Here is an 8,084-nt window from a genome sequence, read left to right on the forward strand (position 1 = left end):
AATAAAATTACGCTCATCATAGATGCATATAGACGAGTAAGGTATTGAATGAATTAGTTCCTGTATGTTTTATTAATTAGATTCTATTGAATTGATTGACACATTTTTTTATCAATTTGATCCTAATTGGGGATTTAATGAATAATATATATTGCAACTAATGAAGAATTCACTGTTGAATGAACTTGGGACTCAACCTACTTTTATCTTCATACTCTTATCTTTTAATTTTTCACTAACAACCACACAATCCACTTTTAATTAATCGTTCTTATTAATTAACACTTGTTGCATAAGATATATGAAATATGTTTTACAGAGATTACAATTAAATTCATTGGAGAAGACTTATGGATAACTTACCCTGGCTATACTTAATTTATGTTAAGCTCTTTTGCAGTAGACGATCCATTAGTCAGTATACTACTTGAACAATTTTTTTGGTAGAAATGACATCAATCATGAATATTCTGAACTACAATATTTGAAAAGTTTGAATTTCTAAAACAAGCTATATAAATTCATTTTGTAACTAACCTAAAACCTTGTCTTTTATTGCATTCACTCTAAAAGGTTTTAAGCTTTCACCATGTGTCTTCTTGTATTGTCAAAATTTTCCAAGACTTCATTTTGTGGTTGTTCGCGCTTTGCACACCGCCACTGTGAATGGAATCCACCCTAGTGAAGCAACTTTACAAGTTGAACATAAAGTTCCTTTGCAAGAGCTAGATGAGAGGAGATTGGAGGTCAACGTTGTTAGAATATATGGCTTTAAACTAGAGGGGGCGGGGGGGGGGGGGGGGGGGGAGCATTGTTTAAAGAGAGTTTTCGCAAACTTTTTAGCCTTGAATGAAATTACTTTGAGAAAACCTTGATTAAGAAATCAGTTTTCAAAATATAAAGCAAAAGGCACAACAATAGTAAAAACAATCGGTTGTTTTACCGAAACAATCGGTTGTTTATACCAGTTAACAAATATCAAAACTGAATTTAAAGAGTTAGGGATAGAGAGAATGCACACAGATGTTTATACTGGTTCACTCCAAATCCAGAGCTACATCCAGTCTTCTCAGAAACCTCTGAGGAAATCCACTAAGCAATCACACCTTGATCACTTACACCACCACCAAGAGAGTGACCTTGATCCCCACAAGACACACACTCTTCTTGGCCAACACACCAACACTAAGATTGCTGATCTTGATCCCCTCAAGAACACACAACCAATCTCAGCAAACACAGAAAACGAAAATGTCCAGCAGAGTACAAGGATTACACTTGTTACAGAAGATAATCTGAAATCAATACAAGCAGAATCCTATTCCACACACTTTGATCAATCACAAACTCTAAGCAATCTCAGCTCTTTGAAAAACTCAGAAACTCTATTTAAAATCTTGTTACCCAAATCTTTTTTTCTGAATATATTCAAAGATGTTGTTTGTTATCAAATCTTAACAAACTCTTTTATTACACTTAATGATTGGTCAAAGCATTTAAAGCTCAATCAAAGATAAAACAATTTTTTTGTTATGGTACCAAAACAAACAATCAGTTGTTTCCACGAATCAATCAGTTGTTTTGGTTCTAACAGTTCAACCATTTGAAAAACAGTTTTCAATCTTTTATAAAAAAATCTAAGTATAAACAATCGGTTATTTCAACAAAACAATCGGTTGTTTTTAATTAGTTTGAAAAACATTTATCTTTCAAAAAGATTGAGAATGCCTATGCTTTAGATTCAATCAAAGGGTGGATTACAACACTCAAACTACCCCAGATCCTAACTAAAACAGCACAGCAACAACAAACTCATCCAAGGCTTCAACATCCTTCAAAGGGTTTGGATTCTTCAAAGCTTGAACATCACTTGATTCAAAAAACGTTACTCTTAAGCGTTATGGTATTAGGGTTTTCTTCTCAAAGCCCTAGACGATCTACCCATAATTGATAAGAAAATTCTAGAGGAATGCAAAGTTGATAAAAAGAAAAACACCATCCAATCACATGTGTTGGGAAGAGAAGTTGTTATGAATTAGGTCTCCATCTCTAAGGCCATTGGCTGTGATAGGTGAATAACTATTTGATGGAGGACCATCTAGCCACCACAAATTTCTCTAGCATAAAAAATTTGAGCAAAGTAGTGTAGTTTTTATTTTGTGTTGTTTTTAGGTTAATTTTCATGGGCCATGTATTGGGAAAATTATAGTAGGGTGTAAATAGAAAAAAAGGCTAGCTAGAATTACAATTGGTCCTCCTTGGACCTAATGCAACACTAGATTGTCTAGGGTTCACAAATAAAAGTCTAAAGTGAAAATAGAAAGCATGGAGTAGCAAGGAAGGCATGAAGGTCCACATGTCATCCCTTTAGTGGATAAGATTTCCACCAATGAAGAAGGGCCACTCGTAAACCTCTAATTTGAGATTATTTGCTCCAATGAGAGGAAGCCAATTGTCACCCATGAGAGTGAAGAGTTTTTAGGGTTGAAATGTGTACCTTACTTGCCCTTAACAGTATAAATAAGTGTGTTAGGCCTCTTGTAAATTCAACTTGAATTGGGTAAGAAATTTATGCCCAAATGTTGTCTGGTATGACTTAAGTTTACTATATGTTAGCACCAAATTGTGTGTGTAACCTAGGTCTGTTTAGAAGTTGGTCTCACTTTTCTAAACCTTTACTTACACAAATCAAATTCATCTATCTAATCTGAATTTTACCTTCATCCAGCTTCCACATTGCCTCCATAAATTCCATTCAAAATTATAAACTCCAAAACAAGCAAGGATTCAAGACTGGGTGATACATTAGGGTATGAGGTGTTAGGGTATGGAGCTATATTGTGATGGTGATGATATGAAGGAGTAACACATTTTCTTCTCATACATGCCTACAATTTAGTCTAGTTTAAAATCTTCGATTTGGGACCAATCTTAACATCATATTCCCTTTGTTTGCACCAAGAGATGGCATGATCTTATAAACTTTGAGTAACCATGGAAAATCTTGTAAGTCCATCTACTTGATGGTTTTTAAAAAATTGATCAACCTTAGTCTCCCATTCTAAATATACCCCAACTCCTAGATCTTTTTCTATCCATCTCTTAAGAAATCATAAATTTAGAAAACATTTCTTTCAAATAAGACATTTCTATTCTTTGTTTTGATAGTCTTTCATGGACATCATTAAAATATTGAGTAAGAAGATTACCATGAACACTAGATTGATGTAATATTTTCACAAAAAAATTAAAAGTCAACCTAAGTGAGCAAAAGGTTTTGAAAAATGTTTTTATTTTATTTTTGTGAAGTAAATCAAGAGACCAGCATGACCTTTCTACAGGTTCAATACCAGGAAAGTGAGGTGGGTTATAACAAACTACTTAAGTACCAAGACTTTCCTAGATAGAGTTTACCTTAGATAGTTCTCACAAAAGTTCCCACAAAGAACTTCAAAACAATTTTATAAATGAAAGTGAGTGTTTGAAATTCACAAATGAAACTAAAGATCAAAGAAAGATCTACTAATAAGCAACAAAGATAAAACCAATGCATCACAGGGACTTATAAAGCAAGAAAATAAAGGAAGGAATTAAAAGAAAAAATGAAAACAATAAATGAAAATGCTAGTGAAAGTAAACTAGTCTAATCTTAATGTACAAGTGCAGGTGACATTAAGGGTCCCTTGACACGCTTACATCACTAATGCACGTGAAAGCTATGAAAAATGTCTATTGAGATTGCCTTTGGAGAAAATTCCCAATCAACCCAAAAGTAAAAAAAAAAAAAGTACAGAAAGGTTCTCTGATACAAAAATTCAAGAAGAAAATGGAACCAATTTTGATGAACCCCTTGAAGCTTTTTTGATGTTAAATATCAAACTTTATGCAATGAATTCTCTTATTTTCTCCTTTCCCTTAGAAATTCTATATGCAAAGTAGCACCTCAAAGAAGAAACTTGTTCTCACCGGTTGACTCTGGTGACAAGCTCCACCTCCGATCTGTCTCCTCTGCAATTTGTTTTACGTCTTCTTGTTGCACTAGAACGCGACTTTGTTGAAACAGAGGGGGCTCTACCTTTACCTGGTGATACAAACACAAGGAAGCAGGAGATGACTAAGGACAAATAAGAACCTCACAAAAAGGTCAGTCATCTCAATATACAAAGTCGGGCCCCACCAAACCTCAAGGAAGCATCAACAGAAGAAGAAGCTACAAACCAGAATATCAGAAGTTCTTCCTGCTGGTCTTGTTAAATGTTTAGAAAATGTTGTAAATAAGTTAGGCTCATTTGAGGGGCCCAAATAGTATAAATAAGCTAGAATAAAGTTCCTTTAGCATAATAGGGGGTGTGGATAACATTTTAGCTTGTTCCTAACCATTTTGACCTAGTTTCTAGAAGGACAAACCAAGGATGTGGGATTGACTTAGTCAAACCCTAAGACTGCCCATTTTCTTTCCTTTTTCCATCTTACCTCTTTAGCTTGTTCTCCAAGGCTCCTTCAAATATAAATAAGAGGCCTACCTAGTGTATTTTACAAGTTGAAATCATAGTAAATAAATTTTGCACAATTTTTGTGTGAGTTGTGAGTGAGTGAGTCTCCTCCAAAATTGGTCTTATCTTGTGAGATATGATGCTCTCAAGTGGTGGCCTCCTTTCACTCATCTTGGTGATTCCATCCCATCAAGTGGCGTGATTCATCCTAGCTTCACCATCCATAAGTTTCTTCTTTCATCATCTCTTCCATTATCCATTTCCATTCCATTCTATCTTAAACATGTTCTTAGTTTTGTGTCTTTAAATTTCAATTCGGTACATTCTTTGCTCTTATATTGTTTGTTCAATTTCCGCACCATAATTTTCATCATCATTACCATTTAATTGTCTTTTCCTTTTACGTTTGTGAAATGAACTTTCACATCTACTTAACCACTTGGTTAAGTTAATGTCCAGTGGGGATTTTCCTTAGGTTTTCACTCTTTAATTGTCTCAAAATCTCAATCATAAATATAAAAGTGTAACCTAATGATCAATCCTAAAATCAACTCACATCATGTGGTATTAGAGCTTAGGTTCTTATGCTTAATTTGCTTGAGTTGATTTGGCACTTTACAATTTCTTTACATTCTAGCACCTTTAATTCTTGTCTTTAAATTCAAGTACCTTTACTTTCTTGTCTTTAAATTCAAGCATCTTTAAATTCTTGTCATTATTTTCTTGCTTTTAATTTTCCAACACCTCATTTTGTTGCAAAAATATTTTCGGCCTTTCTTTATATTCTTAGCATTTTTCATTTTGAATATTTTTGTTGTTATGTCTTTTATTGATCTTGCCTTTTACTTTGAGTCTTATGTTCATTAGTGTTCTAGGTGTCCTTGTTTTGATTCTTCTTACTTGCTTTTATTTGTGAAGTTTACAAATTAATTAGAAAACATAATAGAAGAAGAGCTTGATGAGTCATCATTATGAGCTCTTCTTGATTTTCCTTTTTTCTCATCATTCTTGAAGTTTTTCCTCTCTTTGTTGGGACATTCAGTTTTAATATAAACCTGTTCACCACATCCAAAGCATGTATATTTGTTAGTGTTAAACTCAGTAGGTTTCTTATTATCATACCTGTTGAGTGAGTCACTTTTGTTGTTTCTCTTCTTTAGGAACTTGCTGAATTTCTTAAACATCAACCTAAATGTTTCCTTTTCACTCTTATCACTTGAGTATTGACAGTTTTTGTTCCCAACAACTTGACTTGATCCAGATTCTTCTTTTGTCATAAGACAAACCTTCTTTCTGGATTCTGAAGAGAAAGATTCAGCAGAAGATTCTTCTTTGTCCATCAAGGCACTCCTTGGATTCTTGTGATACTCTTCAAGGGTATTCCACATTTCTTTGGCAGAACTACATTCTGAAACCTTGAGCAATTCATTAGAATCAAGTGCAGATGCAATGATGTTCATAGCTACACAATCAAGATGTTCTCTTTCAAATTTTTTTTTTAGATATAGGCATGAGATAACTATTTGTAATAACATTCTAGATTTTTCAATCTATAGATTCAACAAAAAATTTCATTCTTATGCACCACAGTTCATAGTTCATACCACAAAACAAAGGTGGTTTGTTTAAAAAGACACCTTCTCCAAAAGAAAACTTTTCAGCCATTTAAAAAAGATTTTTAGGATCAAACTTGAATATCTTTCAAGAACCAAGCTCTTGATGCCAATTGTTAGAATATATGGCCTTAAACGAGATGGGGGTGAATTGTTTATAAGAGATTTTCGCAAACTTTGGAGGTATAATGAAATTCAATGCCGAATTACAGAGAAAAGAATTAAGGAAACAAATACCCAAAACTGTTTTAAAATGTTATCAGGAAAACAATCAATTGTTTTGTCGAAACAATCGGTTGTTTTTATCAGCAGTTAATAAAAACAACTTAAAACAGACATATGTGACATAAGGGAAAGAGAGAATCACACAAACAGATTAATACTGGTTCACTCTTACACCAAGAGCTACATCCAGTCCCCAAAAACCACTGGGTAATCCACTATACAATCAAAACCATATTACAAACATCACACACCAAAGTAGTGACCTTGAACCCCTCAAGAAACACACTAGCTTTGGCAAACCACACTCAAGAACACACAACAGTCTTTGGCAACACAACTACAGAAATACAGTAATCAAGGAAGAAGGGAATAGAATACACCTGGGTATTACAAAGCTTAAAGTTCAGAATTACAACCCAATCCCATTCCACACACTTAAGAATGATCCAAAGTTCTTTCAATTCTTGGAAAAGTTGTTTTAATGAACTCTTTCTCTTACTCCAAGATTACGAGCGTAAAACCACCTTTATATAGACCAACCAAGTGGTAAAAAACATTTAATAAAGGAGCCAAGTTAGTTAGGATCATTTAAAACATATTAAAACCGCTTAACATAATTTTGTTAAGGTTTTCAGAAAAAAAAAAATCGTTTGTTTTGTCGAAACAATCGGTTGAATTGACTTTGACAGCAAAGTCAAGCTTTTCAAAACCTTTTCAAAAACTGCTAAGGTAAAACAACCTGTTGTTTCAAAAAACAACCTGTTGAAATTTCAACAACATTTTAGAAAACTCATCTTTTCAAAAGGTTAAAGATTCAAATGAACTTGGATCATCTTAATGAGTGAATTAACAAGTTCCAAACAACTAGACAACACACACACCCAACAACAAGGTCTTCAAGCTTTCCTCTTGGATTTGGAGACATCAAAGCATCTTGTTCAACAGTATATATATATATATATATATATATATATATATATATATATATATATATATATATAAACAACAAGGTATTTTAAAAGAAAAACAGTACCACAAAATACAAAACAAAAAAGGAATTACAAGGCATCTTTGGTTATAATTTTCTCAAAGCAAATCATTTTCCAAAAATATGGATTCAACTTGATTGAAAAATTGTTTTCAACTTTGTGAAATGTTTTATCCTTTTGCTTTAGCATTTTTTCTAAAAAGATAAGTTTCATAGTTAAAGGTTTAGTGAGTTTTTTAAAGTCTTCTTTTGTGCTTTTCTTGCTTCTCATCTTTTTCAAATTTTTGTTTGTTTAAATTCCAATTTGGTCTATTCTTTGCTCTTATATTGTTTGTTCAATTTCTGCACCATAATTGTCATCATCATCACCATTTAATTGTTTTTTCCTTTTGCCTTTGTGAAATGAACTTTCACATCTACTTAACCACTTAGTTAAGTTAATGTCAAGTGGGGATTTTCCTTAGGTTTTCACTCTTTAATTGTCTTAAAATCTCAATCATAAATATAAAAGTTTCACCTAATGATCAATCCTAAAATGAACTCACATCACCTAGGGTCTTAATACAATCCAAGCCAACAAGGAGATGACCAAGGACTCAAATTACCATTCACACTATGAGAAGTCATCTCAACTTTCAAGTGAAGACCCCACTAAGGATCTAGCAGACCTCACCAGAAGAAGAAATGGGCAAAGACTAGAACATCAATTGTTCTTCCTTATGGTCTTCTTAAGAATAAAACAAGTTGTAAATAAATTGGGCTCAC

The sequence above is a fragment of the Phaseolus vulgaris genome, chromosome 4, assembly GCF_051622355.1.
Source record: "Phaseolus vulgaris cultivar YP4 chromosome 4, ASM5162235v1, whole genome shotgun sequence".
In the NCBI taxonomy this organism is placed as follows: domain Eukaryota; kingdom Viridiplantae; phylum Streptophyta; class Magnoliopsida; order Fabales; family Fabaceae; genus Phaseolus; species Phaseolus vulgaris.